Genomic DNA, 17,248 nt, shown 5'->3' with positions numbered 1-17,248 from the left:
GCCAACACACAGGGTACCAGAATGGCCCTTTAACAAGGTTTCAATAGTAATTTTTGCCTCAGAGGCAAATAAACTCTTGGGTATTTCAGCTAAAAGGTCAGTTGACCAGATTGTTGCACACATCTTGTCTCTCTAATATCCTGAGACCAACATAACTTCAACAACATTGAATATAACAAAAGAGAGAAGCAGGTTTTTTTCTTTTTTAAAATATCTTTGTTTGTTCCTGCTACCAAATGTTAATTAATTATTATAATTAGGTTTGATGCATGCTCTGTATTAAGCAGTAGTACACCACGCTCAACACAGTCTATGCACTATATATAAAGTAGTTTTAAAATGTACACTGTAATAATTGACAAAAGTATATAAGGCCATCTTTGAAGACACACAAACAGAGATAAGGTTTGCCTCAACCTTCACTCTGTTTCCTGACTTTTTGTTGTGTGATTTCTTGGGGTAGAGATCATCTTTTTGATCTAGTGTGCACAGCGCCTAGGACAATGGGATCCTGGTCTATGTCTGAGGTTCCTAGGCACTACAGTAATACAAATAATAATCATATGAATATGTAATATTGCTTCAATGGTAGATTGCTGCACAAAATCCATAATAGCATATGGAAGTGTTCACTATCTGTTAAACTGATGATCCATTTGAGAAGTGGAATTCAACATGCACTTTTAAACATCTCACCTGCACTCAGCTTTTCAGTGCAGCACTACCGGAACTATTTGAAAATGCCCTAGCAGCTTCAGACAACTGCCCTTTCATTATTTAGCTATTGTTTTTGAAAGGAGCCTGACAGCGAAATATTTCCTTCTACTGTGATCCAGTACAGTCATGTTGTGGCTAAATACAGAAAAGAAGAGCGCCCGTATAGGGTTTTACTAAATCAGGGAAAGTTTGTTTATAGCCAAGGCCTTGGACATCTCTTTTGTCCATCTTTTTACTGTACCTTGTCTTTTCTATTTCATTTCATGAGCTGCACTTGGCATTAAGGTATCCTAAACTGCTAGAAGTTTTCTTCCTACTGTTTTCAAAATAATCAAATAGTATCAGCAAACCATTCAGGGATACATGGCTGGGGAGCTGGAGGAAATGACTCATTTTAATTCTTCAGCCCCTGTAAAGCTTTGGCTCTTCAACTCACATTTCATTCGACAAAGACAAATATGTTTCATTCCCAGGAACCTTACAAGTCTCCCCACACATACTGAAGTTTCTGTCAATCACTCTTCATTGTTTGGCCCCTATGAAGCAGTGTGTAAACAATATTTTCATAAATTAAGATTCGCTTCAGCTTAATTGCTTCTTGTTCATCTACAGAGAGAATGAAAAAGTGTTATTCCTTTTCTGTTTACTGACTGTGGGCCTGTTTGCTTGAATCCTTTTCACTGCTGTATTTTCCAACATATCCTAAGACATTACCATACGTGTTTATTTGGCATATTTTGAGTGAAAGCAGAAACTTTAAAGCAGTGGCACTTTGAAAAACAAAGATTTAATATGGTTCTTTGTGCAAAATGCAACTTTAAATTAAAAAAAAAATGTTGGCATGAAAGATGTAGGCTTTCAAGAATTATATTCCCCTATCACAAAAAAAGCTATGTTCTCTTTATCACCTAAGCAGGTACAGCATTTCAAGGCACATAGTAAACTTCTAAAGTCCTTGTTTAGGGAAGGGAAGATGGTAATTTCATTAATGCACAGGACTGCTTATAGGGCTGTTAAATGGGGGGGGGGGGGGTTAAAGGTGACTTACAGTTATTTTGTGAAAAACAGCATATTCAGGTCACTTTCACATGTGGGTGGGTATTATGTAAAGGTCATAATTGTTCAAAGGGGTGCAAGCTATTCACAAAGACCTTCAAGAATCCCCAAAGTTTGACAAATTTCAACATAAATCAGAACATTCTTACCAAAATATATAATAGATTGTTTGTTACTATCATCCTGTTTTAAAAGAATAGAACATCCAGTCAGGGAGTGGAAAAATGCCATGCAGCTTAGCTGACCATCATCATTATGAATAGCAAATAGAAACTAGTCAAAGCAATCAGTTAGCAATAAACTTCCTGGCTGAAATTGTATTAATTTTGCCAAGTTATTTAGGCCTAATTTTTTGAAAATTCTTACTCAGTTTTAGAGTGGCCAGTTTGAGACATGCAAGGTAAAATCATAGCTCCATTAAAATCGAAGGCAACCTGTGGACTTCAATGTGTCCAGGATTTCTCTTGCATAGTGTGTTATTTAGAGATGTTGAGCACCTAAAGCTCTCACTGAAGTAAATTGTAATTGTGGCTCTCCAGCATTCCTGAAGATTGGGGTTTAGAGAACTCAAATGGGGAAGTTGAGTATCACGGTGTCCTGAAATAGGTCACAGATGTGAGTGCCAATCACAGTTTGGACTGTGAGAAAACTGGGCAGACACACCCAAACTGGAAGTATACGTTATAATTAGATTTCACCAAACCAGTAACAAATGGGTACTCCTGGATCACTACATTAGTTTTTCCCTGGAGCCATAGACAGTTACCCTTAGGCTCGCTAGCCCCTACTTTGCCATCCAGACAGACTGGACTTTATGATGAGAGGTTATTAAAAGCAAAACCACTACATACTAGGTTCTTCCAGCCCCCAATGGCCAGTCACTTTTCCTAGGTCAAGGTATACTTCAGATCTCACCAAAGACAATGCCGAAGCCAATTCCTTTCTTAAATTAAAAAGATTTATTAGCTAAGAAAAAGAAATGAGTTTTGTTGAGAGGTTAAAGCAAGCAAATCCATTATAGGTGAATTAAAGGTTGTAAGTTCATTATGATAGCACAGGTGCAGTAATTTGCTGGTTTCCTATAGTCTCTTAAGGTTGCCCAAATATGAGTTTGGGGACCTCTGGCTTGCATCTGGTGTCCCCCCGACAGCATCCAAATGGATCAGAGATGTAGGATCGTTCCCAGGGCACACTTTTATAGATGAAAACAGACAGGCAAACATTTCTAGCACAGCATGGATCCATAGACTTCCCACTGTTGAACACAATGATCCACTCTTCATTTACAGTTCTAAGGCTGGTCCATCAGCAGGCGATTAGTGTCTTGCTGCAGCCGCACTGCCTCCTGTTGGGCGGCTGCCTGGACACGAGTAGCCTCCTGCTGGGCAGCCGTGGCTTGTATCAGTGCCCGCACTACCTCCTCCATTGTGGTGAAAAACAATAAAAATAGACCCACTTCCCTTTTTTTTTTCCCTTCCTTCCAAACACTCTCCCTCTTCCGCTGTGCTGTGGACACCAGATCCCACTTTTGACACCAGTTGTGACAAAGTTCCTGCTCTACCTTGGTGGGTCTTGCGCTTATTGGCGGATTTGCTCGACTTGGAGCTTCACGGCCGCCCTCAACGTGACCGTTTTTCTGAACCCACAGTCCAGGTCGACTCCTCCTGTGTCTGACCAGGAGTTGGGAGGATTTGGGGGGAACCCGGGACCGCCCTCTACTCCGGGTTCCAGCCCAGGGCCCTGTGGAATGCAGCTGTCTAGAGAGCCTCCTGGAACAGCTGTGTGACAGCTACAACTCCCTGGGCTACTTCCCCATGGCCTCCTCCGAACACCTTCTGTGTCCTCACCACAGGACCTTCCTCCTGGTGTCTGTTAACGCTTGTACACCTCAGTCCTCCAACAGTCCGCGCTCTCACTCTCAGCTTCTAGGGCCTCTTGCTCCCAGTTCCTCACACGCACACCACAAACTGCAGTGAGCTCCTTTTTAAACCCAGGTGCCCTGATTAGCCTGCCTTAATTGATTCTAGCAGCTTCTTGATTGGCTTCAGGTTTTCTAATCACCCTGTCTTAATTAGCTCCAGAAGGTTCCTGTTTGTTCTGGAACCTCTCCTGTTGGGAAACGGAACGTCCTTTGCTTGCTCCTCAGCTATCTGCTTTCTATTCTTTCCTAAAGCCCTCTGGCCTGGATTTTTCTTACTTTTTGAACCTGCCTTAGTCCCCCCCCAACCAGGCCAGATGCTTTTTTTGCTTTGTTTTGATTCTTTGTTTTTTTTTCCCGTCTACGTGCTGGTCAGCCCTCAGCTTGCCGCCAGCACCTGGCGCCCCGACGCCTGCTTTCGGGCGCAGCTATTTGTCTCAGCTGAGCCCCCCGGAGGAGGGGGGGGGGAGATTGCCAATTTTGCTGTCCGGAGGGGGGAGTGGAAACCCCCAGACCCAGCTGTTTTGCTGGCAGCTCGGACTTTACAACATTCTCAGCATGCCAGAAGCCTTGGAACACAGCCCACACAGCTGGAGAAGAAGATTTCAGAAGACAGGAGAAATAATCCAGGAGAGCTATAAATCATTGTGAAGGGGGCCGTAAAACTGAGTAATTTTCTGAATTATACTCTCGTGGGGGGAGTTTGACTGTGGTTTACTTGCGTTTGTGGCGGCACAGGGGGTGTGGCGTGGAGACCCCCACCCCCGATCCATCGGTGCCCCTAACTCCCCCACCCTGACTACAACTGTTACGGCCCCCCCGCCATCCGTCCCTGCTGGCAACCTGCCATCTCCCTTCAGATCCATCTGTTCGCTTTGAACTTTGCCTTTCGGGCCGGATATAACAGCCGACCAAACGAGACTCTTTGGACAAACGTGCGTGGGTCTGCACCCCCCCCACCAGATTGCTTATCCCACAGTTTGCCCCTATTACCGGACCCCGATTTTGTTCCCCCCCCTCCCAGTCCAACCCCTTCGGCTTTCCCCCACCCCCCTGCCTGCAGCACATAGGGAGGAGCGGCTACTCCGCTTCTCCCTTCCTCCTCCTCCTTCCGGTGTCTCCCCGTCTCTCCCTGCTCACAATGGCGGCGAATGAGAGGGGCGAGGCTCCTTTAACAAAATCAGTTGTCCCTCCCCCACCACCACCCCTGCCCGACCCCCAAGGTCCTCCCCCCACCACTATTGTTAAGATACTTGCCACCCCGCCCCGCTGGGCACCGGCAGCAGGAGGCACCAGGGTGATTGCTGCTGCTGCTGCACCCACCGCCCCCCCAGATTCTAGGAAACCCTCCCCGGTTGGCCAGAAGGGCCAGGGCGGGTGGAAAGGAAAGGGCCCCGCTAAAACCACTAAGCCCTCCATGGCAGGGGCTGCCCCCACCGCTACGGCCTCGTCATCAACCGTGGCGCCCCTCCCAGCGTTTCCCTCCACCAGCTCTGCGATTGTCCCTCCCCCGGCCCCCAGGACGTATGCCCGGGCGGCAGCGGGCTCCCCCCTGCCTGCCGCCTCGTCATCTCGCCCCCCCCGCCTCTGCCACCATCACCAGCGGCCGGGGCCCTTTCCCCGCCTTGACCAGGAAGCACGGTGTCCGTTGCCTCCTGGTGCCCGCCTCGCCCCACGTGGAGACATACATGCAGGCGTTGGCGAAAGTGGTAGGACCCACGGCTATTGTGGCGGCCTCCAAGATGTATGGGAAGGTCGTTTTTTTCTTTGCCTCGGAGGATGCCGCCCAGGAGGCGGTAGAGAGGGGCCTGACGGTGGGGGCGGTGTTTGTCCCCCTAGAACCGTTAGAAGACCTGGGCGTTCGCCTCGTCCTTACCTCCGTTCCTCTCTTCTTACCCAATGCTGCCCTGTTACCTGCTCTTTCCACCCTGTCATCAGCCCTCTCCCGTTGGGCTGCAAGGACCCCACCCTCCGTCACATTTTTTCGTTCCGCCGGCAAGTGCAGCTTCTACCACCGGCAGGGGCGCGTGACGAAGAGGCGCTTGAGGGGTCCTTTCTAGTCCCCTACCAGGGAGCCCGCTATCGTGTCTTTTATTCTACCGGAGAGGCCCGGTGCTACCTCTGCCATTCAGCGGGGTATGTCCGCAGAGACTGCCCTTTGGCCCGGGGGGGAGGGGCACCCGAAACCCCCGAGACCCGGCAGGACATCGGCCCCGTCGCTGCCGACGCCCCTGGCTGCCCAGCACCTGAAACCAGCCCTCCTCCTACTCGACCGATCGCTGCTCCCGTCCGGGCCCAAGAGATACCTTCCCTACAACGCCCGGGCGAGCAAGGGAGTTTCATGGAGGAGGATGTGGCAAGGATATTACCGGGTATAGGAAAGGGCCCGCCCCAAGGAGAAACCCCCACCCCTCATGCTGCCTCACCGCTACCCCCCCGAACCCCTGAACCATCGCCTCCGCCCCCTGACACGACCCCTGTTAGCCAGCCCCCAGATGATGATATGGAGGGCTGGACCCGAGTCCAGGGGAAGCGAGGCAAGCGGAAGGCTCAAGCTCCGCTGCATCCATCCGACGCGGAAGCCCCCTGGAAGACCAGGAAAGGGGGCACTGCTATTGAGCCTCCCACCACGGCCGCGAGCGAGATCCATCCGCTGGTGTCGGGAGGGGAAGACGGACTGGCATTGGAGGGCAGAATCCCCCCTCCACGGGAGACCCTCCCCTCCGAGACTTATGAGGACGCCCCTTCTGCCTGGATTTCACCCGAACCCCCCGCGGACCCCGAGGCGACCGTTGAGGCGAGCCCTAGAGGAGAGGCCCCCGGGGTGGCAGGACCTGGCCTCTCCCCCGTGTACGCGGAGATTGAGGCCCTAGATTTGACCCCGGTCACTCAGGGAGGGGATGATCTGCTGCCGGCTGGCCTCGAGCTGGTCAATCTTACCCCAGCCTCCCTTTCCCCATGCTCCCTCCCGCTAATTGCCTTCCCGGGTGAGTGCCCTGCAGAAGGTGGTCCACCACCTGATGCCATGGCTGCTAAGACCACCATGGAGCCAGTGCCTAGCATTATTGGGAGCCCCCTCCCTTACCCCTTAACCCTTGACTCTGCTCAGGAGGCACTTTCTTTTAGCTGCTTGCCTCCTGAACCCCAGAGCCTTACCCCTGCCCCTGCCCCCACCCCTGTCCCTGCCCAAGTCCCCTCCTCCTGCAATGCTAATGCTGCCCCTGGGGTAATTTCCTTTCCGCCTTTCGCAGATTCCCCTCAGGGAGCAGTCTTTGCTCTTTCTAGCCACGACACATTAGGAGTGGCAATTTTTCCCCTGCCATCCCCCTCCACCCCAAGGCGTGAAATGAATTTAATAACCCCAGCCTGTCAGACGCCCCGTCGGTGGTCCGCACCCTGTCTACCCGCCTTAGCGGACCACGAGGCTGTATTAAGAGTCCCACCAGGGAACACCTCGGAAATTGTAACCCCACCCCCCCCATGAGCTGCGGCATGCACTACGGAAGTTCCTAGAACACACCCGTGGTGCCCACAATAGGGTACAGCTGGCTCTTCAGCTATGGGGGGACTTTGACCAAATCCTCCAGGCCACAAGGGCCCTTATAAAGGAGGGCAGGGGGCAAGGAAAGCACGGTGCTGCGGCCTACGAGCGAGCCCGCAGCTTCCGACACGATCTACTGATCCACGGGATGGGTCACGGGTTGCTGCGCAACCCACCAGGGGCCATGAACACCCCCGCCAACAAGAAACCCCCACCCCCCCAGCCCTCTGCATGACACCTCTTGTTATTGCGACCCTGAATACCAGGGGCTGTAGGATGGCTCTCCGCAGGTCCCAGGTGCTCTCTTACCTTCGGGAAGGGGGGTACTCTGTAGTTTTCCTGCAGGAGATCCATGCGGACCTGGCCGCCGAGGACAGGTGGCGGCTGGAGTGTGGGGACGGGGTATACTTTAGCCACTTCGCTACTTGGCAAGCTGGAGTGGCGACCCTGTTCTCCCACAACCTACGGTCCGAGGTGCTGGGGTCACTGAGGCCGTGCCGGGCCACCTGCTGCACCTTCAAGTCCGTATGGAGGGGCTCGTGGTCAATCTTGTTAACATCTATGCCCCGCAAATGAGCTCCAGGCGGCCACAATTTTATCAGCGGGTGTCCAACTTTCTCGGCACCCTGGATACGCACGAGTGCCTGGTCCTGGGAGGGGACTTTAACACCACCCTCGAGGAACGGGACCGCTCCGGGGCCGAGCCAAGCCCAGCCGCTGCGAATATTCTCCAAGGGATAGTTGAACATCACTCCCTAGTGGACGTCTGGTGTGACCATCACCCAGATGACACTTCCACGTTCACCTTTGTCCGGGTGGAGGCCCATCGGTCACACCACTCTCAGTTGGACCGTATTTACTTATCCCGTTTCCATCTTTCACAGGCCTACTCCTCCGCCATTCGGCCGGCCCCATTCTCCGATCATCATTTAGTCACCGTAACGGTCTCCCTCCGTGCAGAGAGACCAGGGCCGGCCTATTGGCACTTTAATAACAGCCTGTTGGAGGACGAGAGCTTCGTGATGTCCTTCCGGGAGTTTTGGCTGGCCTGGTGAGAGCAGTGGCGTGCCTTTCCCTCGGTGCAGCTATGGTGGGATCTCGGGAAGGTACGTGCCAAGCTCTTCTGCCGTGACTACACTCGGGGCACCAGCCGACGGCGAAATGCGGCGATAGAGCAGTTGGAACGGGAGGTCTTAGAGATGGAGAGGCGCCTGGCCGCCAACCCCGAGGACCCGTCCCTCTGCGGAGCGTGCCGGGAGAAGTGGGAGGAGCTCCGGGCCCTCGAGGACCATCGGGCCCGAGGTGCCTTCGTTCGGTCCCGCATCCGCCTCCTTCGGGAGATGGACCGCGGCTCCCGCTTCTTCTATGTCCTGGAGAAAACGAGGGGGGCCAAGAAACACGTCACCTGCCTTCTTGTGGAAGACGGCACCCCCCACACGGATCCGGAGGAGATGTGTGGGAGGGCCCGTGACTTCTACACGAGCCTTTTCTCCCCGGATCCAACCAATCCAGGCGCTTGCGGGGTGTTCTGGGAGGAACTCCCCACGGTCAGCGTGGGCGACCGAGACCGACTAGAGCTGTGTCTCACCCTGGCCGAGTGCTGGGAAGCCCTCTGTTGCATGCCCACCAATAAATCTCCAGGCATGGACGGGCTGACCGTGGAGTTTTACCGCGCGTTCTGGGACATTCTCGGCCCAGACCTAGTCACCGTCTGGGCTGAGTCCTTGCAGAGCGGGGTCCTCCCTCTGTCATGCAGGCGAGCGGTGCTCGCTTTGCTGCCGAAGAAGGGGGACCTCCGCGATCTACGAAACTGGCGTCCCGTCTCACTCCTTAGCACGGATTACAAAATCATAGCGAAAGCAATCTCGCTGCGGCTAGGGTCCGTGATGGCGGACGTGGTCAACCGGCAGCTCTTTTATCTCTGTCAGAGAGGTTTTCCACGAGACCTCTCCGGGCTGCCGATCTTCTACCAGGACCTCCTGAAACTGTTTTCAGCAACCAGGTCCGTGGCGGCCACCGTGGGAGCAGATCTCCTCACGGAGCCCCTGCTACACAACCCCCAGTTCCGTGTGCAGGTGGCGGAGTCCTGCTCAGTGCGCCAGAAGTTGGTCCTGTCGGAAGTCAGTTACCTTCTGTTTGCATTGTTTTGTTGCATAGCTGTTCTGTTTCCTTTGGTAATTTTTGTAAGTGTTACCAATAAACTTCTTTTCTGTTTTAAAACAAAACAAAACAAAAAAACAAAAAACAAACCTTCCCTGCTCCCTTACCCAGGGAAAAGGGACCTTCTTCGCTTGCTGCTCAGCTATCTGCTTTCTATTCTCTCCTAAAGCCCCTGGCCTGGATTTTTCTTACTTTTTGACCCTGCTTCAGTTCCCCCACCCCTGACCGGGCCAGATGCTTTTTCTTCTTTTTTTTTTGCTGTTTTTCTGCTGCCGTTCGAGTGCTGGTCGGCTGCCAGCTTGCTGCCAGCCCCCCCGCATGGTTGCCCTCGGATACTGCTACTGCTTTAGCTGAAACCCCGGGGTGGGGGAATGCCGACCCACTCCCCGGAGGAAGGGAGTGGAAGCCCTCAGACCCAGCCATTTGCTGTTTTTGTGGACCCGTAATTAATCAACAGTTTATTTTTTTCTTCTTATCTGCTTGGCATTTCTGGAATGATCCACAAATCCCAGAAGAGAAGACAGCCGACAGAGACATTGCCCAGGGAAGCTACAAATCATCATGGAGGGGGCCGTAAGACTGAGTAACTTTTGAACTGTACTCTCGTGTGGGGGGAGTTTGACTGTGTCTTAACTGCATTTGTAGGGGCACAGGGGTGTGGCACGGAGCTGTCCCTCCCGGTCCATCGGTGCCCCCCCAACACTACTACAACCATCACAGCCCCCCCGCCGTCCATCCCTGCTGGCAACTTGCCATCTGCCTCTGGATTTAGCTGCTTGCTCTGAATTTCGTCATCCGGACCAGATACAACAGCCGGCCAAATGAGACTCTTTGGACAAACGTGCGTGGGTCCACGTTCCACCCCCCTCCCCGCCCCTGGACTGCCCACCCCACAGTTTGCCCCTACTACCTGACCCGAAGTCCTGTTTCCTCCCCCTGTCCGACCCATTTGGCCCACCCCCCACCGCCCTCAGCCCAGCAGGAGAAGTGGTTAATCTGCTTCCCCCTCCCCACTCCTCCTTCTGGTGCCTCCCCGTCTCTCCCTGCTCACAATGGTGGGGAATGAGAGGGGTGAGGCTCCTCTAACAACCTCAGCTGCCCCTCTCCCACCTACCCCCCTGCCCAACGTCCAAGCCTCCCCCCGCCCACTGCTGCCAAAACACCTGCCACCGCCCCCCGCTGGGTCATCGGCAGCAGGAGGCACTGGGGCGACTACTGCCGCCACTACGCCCACTGCCCCCCCAGATTCTAGGAGAGCCCCCCCAGTTGGCCGGAAAGGCCAGGGTGTGAAGAAGGGAAAGGGGCCCCACTACAATCACCAGGCCCCCCATGGCAGGGGCTGCCCCCACCGCTGTGGCCTCGTCATAGACCATGGCATCTCTCCCTGCTGTTCCCTCCACCAGCTCTCCGAGCGTCCCTCCCCCAACCCCCAGGGCATATGCCCGAGCGGTAGCAGCCCCCCCCACCACCTGTCGCCTCATCATCTCGCCCACGCACTGCCTCTGCTACCATCAGTAGCGGCCGGGGCCCCTTCCCCACCATGACCAGGAAGCACGGCGTCCGTTGCCTCCTGGTGCCCGCCTCGCCCCACGTGGAGACATATGTGCAGGCATTGGCGAGGGTGGTAGGACCCATGGCTATTGTCGCGGCCTCCAAAATGTACGGGAAGGTGGTCTTTTTCTTAGCATCGGAGGCTGCCGTCCAGGAGGCGGTGCAGAAGGGCCTGGTGGTGGTGGGGGGTGTTCGTTCCCCTGGAACCGCTAGAGGACCTGGGCATCTGCCTAGTCGTGACCTCCGTCCCTCCTTTTCTACCCAATGCCGCCCTGTTACGCGCTCTCCCCACCCTGGGGAAACCTGTTTCTGTCATCAGCCCTCTCCCGTTGGGCTGCAAGGACCCCACTCTCCGTCACGTCCTTTTGTTCTGCCGGCAAGTGCAGCTTCTACCGCCGCCGGCGGCGCGTGACGGAGAGGCACTCGAGGGGTCCTTCCTAGTCCCCTGCCAGGGAGCCCTCTATCGGGTCTTTTACTCTACAGGAGAGGCCCGGTGCTACCTTTGCCGATCAGCGGGGCATGTCCGAAGAGACTGCCCCTTGGCCAGGTGGGGAGGGGCACCCGAGACCCTGCAGGACATCGGCTCCATCGTTGCCGACGCCCCTGGCTGCCCGGTACCTGAAACCACCTCTCCTCCTGCTCGATCCACCGCTGCTCCTGCCCGGGCCCAAGAGACACCTCCCCTACAACGCCCGGACGAGCAAGGGAGCCCCACCCTTGCTGTTAACAATCTGGCAGAGCCTATGGAGGAGGATGCAGCAAAGATATGACCGGGCATAGGAGAGGGCCCGCCCCACGGAGAACCACCCCCCCGATGCTGCCTCACCGTTACCCCCCCGAGTCCCTGAACCATCGCCTCTGCCCCCCGACACGACCCCTGCTAACCAGCCCCCAGACGATGCTATGGAAGTCTGGACTCTAGTCCAGGGAAAGTGAGGCAAGAGGAAGGCTCGAGCTCCGCTGCACCCATCTGATGCGGAGGCCCCCCGAAGACCAGGAAGGGAGGCACTGACACTGAGCCTTCCACTATGCTCACGAGTGAGATTCTTCTGCCGGTGTTGGGAGGGGAAGATAAAATAGTACTCCCCCTCCATGGGAGACCCTCCCCTCTGAGACCCCAGAGGATGCCCCTTCTGCCCGAATATCACCCAAACCTCCCGCGAATCCCGAAGCGACCGTCGTAGCGGGCGCCAGAGGGGAGACCTCCGGGGTGGCAGAAGATGACCTCTTCTCCATGTATGAGGAGATCGAGGCCCTAGGTTTGACCCCGGTCACCCAGGGAGAGAATGACCTACTGCCGGCTGGCCTCGATCTGGGCAACCTTACCCCAGTCCCCATTTCCCCATGCTCCCTCCCCCTAACTGCCCTCCTGGGCGGGCACCCTACAGAAGGTGGTCCACCACCTGATGCCATGGCTGCCAAATCCACCACAGAGCCTGCGCCTAGCATCACTGGGAGCCCCATCCCCACTCCCTTAACCCTCGAATCTGCTTGGGAGGCACCACCTCTCAGCTGCTTGCCTCCCGAAGCCCAGAGCCTCGCCTCTGACCCCGCCCCCACACCGTCCCTGCCCAATCCACCTCTTCCTGCAATGCTATTGCCGCCCCTGGGGTTATTGCTTTCACGTTTGTGGGATTCCCCCCAAGGAGCAGCCTTTGCATTTTCCTGCCGCGACCCATTAGGAGCTGCAATTTTCCCTCCGCCATCCCCTTCTACCCCAAGGCTTGAGATGGACCTAATAACTTTAGCCTGTCAGATGCCCCGATGGTGGTCCGCACCCTGCCTGCCCGCCTCAGCAGACCACGAGGCTGCACCAAGAGCCCCACGAGGGAATAACCAGGAAATCGCAACCCCACCCCACCATGAGCTGCGAAAAGCATTGCGGGAGTTTTTAGAAGACAGCCGTGGCTCCCGCAACAGGGTACAGCTGGCTCTACAGGTATGGGGGACTTTGATCAACCTCTCCAGGCCACAAGGGCCCTTTTAAAGGAGGGTGGAGGGAAAGGAAGGCACGGTGCCGCGGCCTACGGGCTTGTCCGCGGCTTCCATGATGATTTACTCACTTACGGGTTGGGTCATGGATTGTTGCGCGACCCGCTGGGGGCCATGAACACTCCCGCCAACACGGAATCCCCACCCCCCCAGCCCTCCACATGATGCCTCTGATTATCGCAACTTTGAGCACCAGAGGATGCAGGATGGCTCTCCGCAGGTCCCAGGTGCTCTCTTACCTTCGGGAAGGGGGGTACTCATGTGGTTTTCCTGCAGGAGACCCATATGGATCAGATCGCCGAGGACAGCTGGCGGCTGGAGTGGGGGGACGGGGTCTACTTTAGCCACTTTACGATTCGACAAACTGGAGTGGCGACCCTGTTCTCCCCCAACCTACGGCCCGAGGTGCTAGGGGTCACTGAGGCCATGCCGAGCCACCTGCAGCATCTCCGAGTCCGTATGGAGGGGCTCGTTGTCAACCTCGTTAACATCTATGCCCTGACAATGAGCCCGAAGCGGCCACAATTCTATCAGCAGGTGTCCAACTTCCTCGGCACCCTAGATTCTCACGAGTGTCTAGTCTTGGGAGGGGACTTTAACTCCACCCTCGAGGAACAGGACCGCTCAGGGGCCGAGCTGAGCCCGGCCACCACGCACATTCTCCGAGGAATAGTCGAACATCACTCCCTAGTGGACGTCTGCTGTGACCATCACCCAGATGACACTTCCACGTTCACCTTTGTCCGGGTGGAGGCCCGTCGGTCACACCACTCTCGGTTGGACCGTATTTATTTATCCTGTTTCCAACTTTCAGAAGCCCAGTCCTCCAACATTCGGCCGGCCCCATTTTCTGACCATCATCTAGCCACCATAACAGCCTCCCTCCACGCAGAGAGGCTGGGACCGGCCTATTGGCATTTTAACAACAGCCTGTTGGAGGATGAGGGCTTCGTGATGTCCTTCTGGGAGTTTTGGCTGGCCTGGAGAGAGCAGCGGCGTGCCTTTCCCTCGGCGCAGCGATGGTGGGATCTAGGGAAGGTCCGCGCCAAGCTCTTCTGCCGTGACTACACTCGGGGCACCAGCCGACGGAGAAATGCAGCGATAGAGCAGTTGGAACGGGAGGTCTTAGAGATGGAGAGGCATCTGGCTGCCAGCCCCAAGGACCCGTCCCTCTGCGGAGCGTGCCGGGAGAAGCGGGAGGAGCTCTGGGCCCTTGAGGATCATCAGGCCCGAGGTGCCTTTGTTCGATCCCGCATCCGCCTCCTTCGGGAGATGGATCACGGCTCCCGTTTCTTCTACGCCCCGGAGAAAATGAGGGGGGCCAAGAAACACGTCACCTGCCTTCTAGCAGAAGACGGCGCCCCCCTCACGGATCCGGTAGAAATGTGTGAGAGGGCCCGTGACTTCTACACAAGCCTTTTCTCCCCAGATCCGACCGATTCTGGCGCTTGCAAGGTGCTCTGGGAGGAACTCCCCACGGTCAGCGTGGGCGACCGAGACCGACTAGAGCTGCCTCTCACCCTGGCCGAGTTCTCGGAAGCCTACCGTCGCATGCCCACCAATAAATCTCCGGGCATGGACGGGCTGACCGTGGAGTTTTACCGTGTGTTCTGGGATATCCTTGGCCCAGACCTAGCCACTGTGTGGGCTGAGTCTTTGTAGGGCAGGGTCCTCCCTCTTTCGTGCAGGCGAGCGGTGCTCATCTTGGGCGAAGAAGGGGGACCTCCGCGATTTACGAAACTGGCGTCCTGTCTCACTCTTTAGAACGGGCTACAAAATCGTAGCAAAAGCAATCTCGCTGCGGCTAGGGTCCATGATCCACCCAGACCAGACCTATACTGTCCCGGGTCGCAACATTTTTGACAACCTATTTCTAGTCCGAGATCTTTCGGAACTCAGGCGTAGAGACGATCTGTCATTCGCCCTCCTGTCTCTTGATCAGGAGAAGGCATTCGATAGAGTGGACCATAGGTACCTCCTGGGCACTCTGCAGGCATTTGGATTCAGACCTCAGTTTGTGAGTTTTCTCCAGGTGCTGTACGCTTCCGCGGAGTGTCTGGTTAGGCTCAACTGGACGCTGACCGAACCGGTCAGCTTCGGGCGAGGAGTACAGCAGGGGTGCCCCCTCTTGGGCCAGCTGTACACTCTGGCAATCGAGCCCTTCCTCTGTCTCCGCCACAGGAGGTTGACAGGGTTGGTGCTGCGGGAGCCAGAGCTGTGGCTGGTTCTGTCGGTGTACGCCGATGACATGCTCCTAGTGGTCCAGGACCTGGGAGATTTGGCGCGGGTGGAGGCTTGCCAGGCCATCTATTCGGCAGCCTCCTCCGCCCGAGTCAACTGGGTCAAGAGCTCTGGCTTGGCGGTGGGGGACTGGTGGCAGGTGAGCTCCCTCCCACCCGCGCTTCAGACCATCCAGTGGAGCGCGGGTCCACTGCTCTACCTAGGCGTTTACCTTTCTGTCATGCACCCTTCTCCGCCAGAGAACTGGCAAAATTTAGAAGGCGGGGTGATAGAGCGGCTCCGGAAATGGACGAGGCTACTCCGATGTCTCTCCCTCCGAGGGAGAGCACTGGTGCTTAACCAACTAGTCCTGTCCACACTCTGGTACCGATGCAACACCCTGGTCCCGGCCCCGGGTTTCCTGACCAACCTCCGGACATCGATTCTAGAGTTCTTTTGGTCAGGAATGCACGGGGCCCCTGTTGGGATTCTTCATCTACCCCTGAAGGAAGGAGGGCAGGGCCTGAAGTGTCTGCACACTCAGGTCCGTGTCTTCCGCCTCCAGGCCCTGCAGAGGCTCCTTTATAGTGCAGGTAGGTTGACTGGCTGGATCCCCTGACGCTCGCTCGGCGCATGGTGCTCTCCAGACCTCATACCCCCCGGTGCATACTTCAGGAGGTGAAGGCCACCTTGACGCCTGCTGCTTGGGCTTATCTCAACCGAGCCCTGCGCGAGGGCGCACCCCGCCCACCCTCTACCCCAGGCCCGCCGGAGTTTCAATTGGGCCCCTACCCCGTAGATCCCAACAAACCCCTCACCCTTTCACTGTGAGCCGGCTGCATGAACTGCAGCCGGTCAGCTTCCAAATCGTGCCATGGAAATATCTATACACACTCACGCTTCACACCCTTCACGCCCACACCCTGGTGTCCTGCTCCAATACAAAGTGGTGGGCCCTCCTTCCACCTTTGGAGGGTGAGCAACCCCGGTGGGCCAGCCTGTATTCTACCTTGGTCCCGAGGCCCGTCGGGGACATTAGTTGGAGGCTCCTTCACGGAGCTGTGAGCACGGGCGTGTTTTTGACATGGTTCACCCCCATCCCGGATACTTGCCCTTTTTGCAACGTGAGGGAAACCCTGGTGCACGTATATTTAGAGTGTGCCAGGCTGCAGCCCCTTTTCCGGCTCCTCACGAATATTTTATTATGCTTTTGGCTACACTTTTCCCCTCACCTTTTTATCTACACACTCCCCATCCGTGGCCCCACAAAATCGCGAGATCTCCTGGTTCACCTCCTCCTAGCCCTAGCTAAAACAGCCATTTATAAAACTAGAGATGGGAGGTTGGCTAATGAAGCCTCCTGCAATTGTAGGGCCATTTTCCGATCCTCAGTACAGTCACGTATCTGGGCGGAGTGCTTCTGGGCGCTGTCCACCGACTCCCTTGATGCCTTTGAGGAGCGGTGGGCGCTGTCCGAGGTTCTCTGCTCGGTGACCCCGTCCGGTTCCCTCCATCTGACCCTTTGATTGAGGGGAAGAGCGAGAGACCCAAGCCCCAGCCATTGCCACTGTGGATACCATCATCACTGTCACCTAGGAGGGGTCCTATCACACGCGGGTGTACGTCTCCCCCACCCCCAAACCGCCCACCCCGCAGCCATGCCCATCTTGTCGGGCACTCTCAGGAGAGGAATAATCGGTGACACTGGGCGTGACACTAGGTAACTCGAGGGGGGTGGAAGACGATGAGTCTCGAGGAAGCCCCCCGCTCTAGGCCACCAGGTAACTCAGGAGGGTGGAAGACCACGAGTGTCGAGGAAGCCCCCCCACTCTGGGCCCAGGCTAGCCTGAACACTTCTCCCTCCTGAAGGCTGCTGTGTTATACCTTGTGTTTGCTTTTGTTTTGTTGCATAGTTTTGCTTTATCCTTTTTGGTGATTTTTTGTAAGTGTTACACAAATAAAATTCTTTTCTGCTTCAAAAAAAAAAAATTACTCTCCTAGAGCCATCTGGCCCGGCCCTGTCACAGAACCTAAGCTCTATTTTCAAACTTGACTTGGGCACTTAGGGCCAGATTGTTAAAGGTATTTAGGTA

Source organism: Lepidochelys kempii, chromosome 2, assembly GCF_965140285.1.
Source record: "Lepidochelys kempii isolate rLepKem1 chromosome 2, rLepKem1.hap1, whole genome shotgun sequence".
Classification (NCBI taxonomy): Eukaryota; Metazoa; Chordata; order Testudines; family Cheloniidae; genus Lepidochelys; species Lepidochelys kempii.
This window is presented reverse-complemented; position numbering follows the sequence as displayed.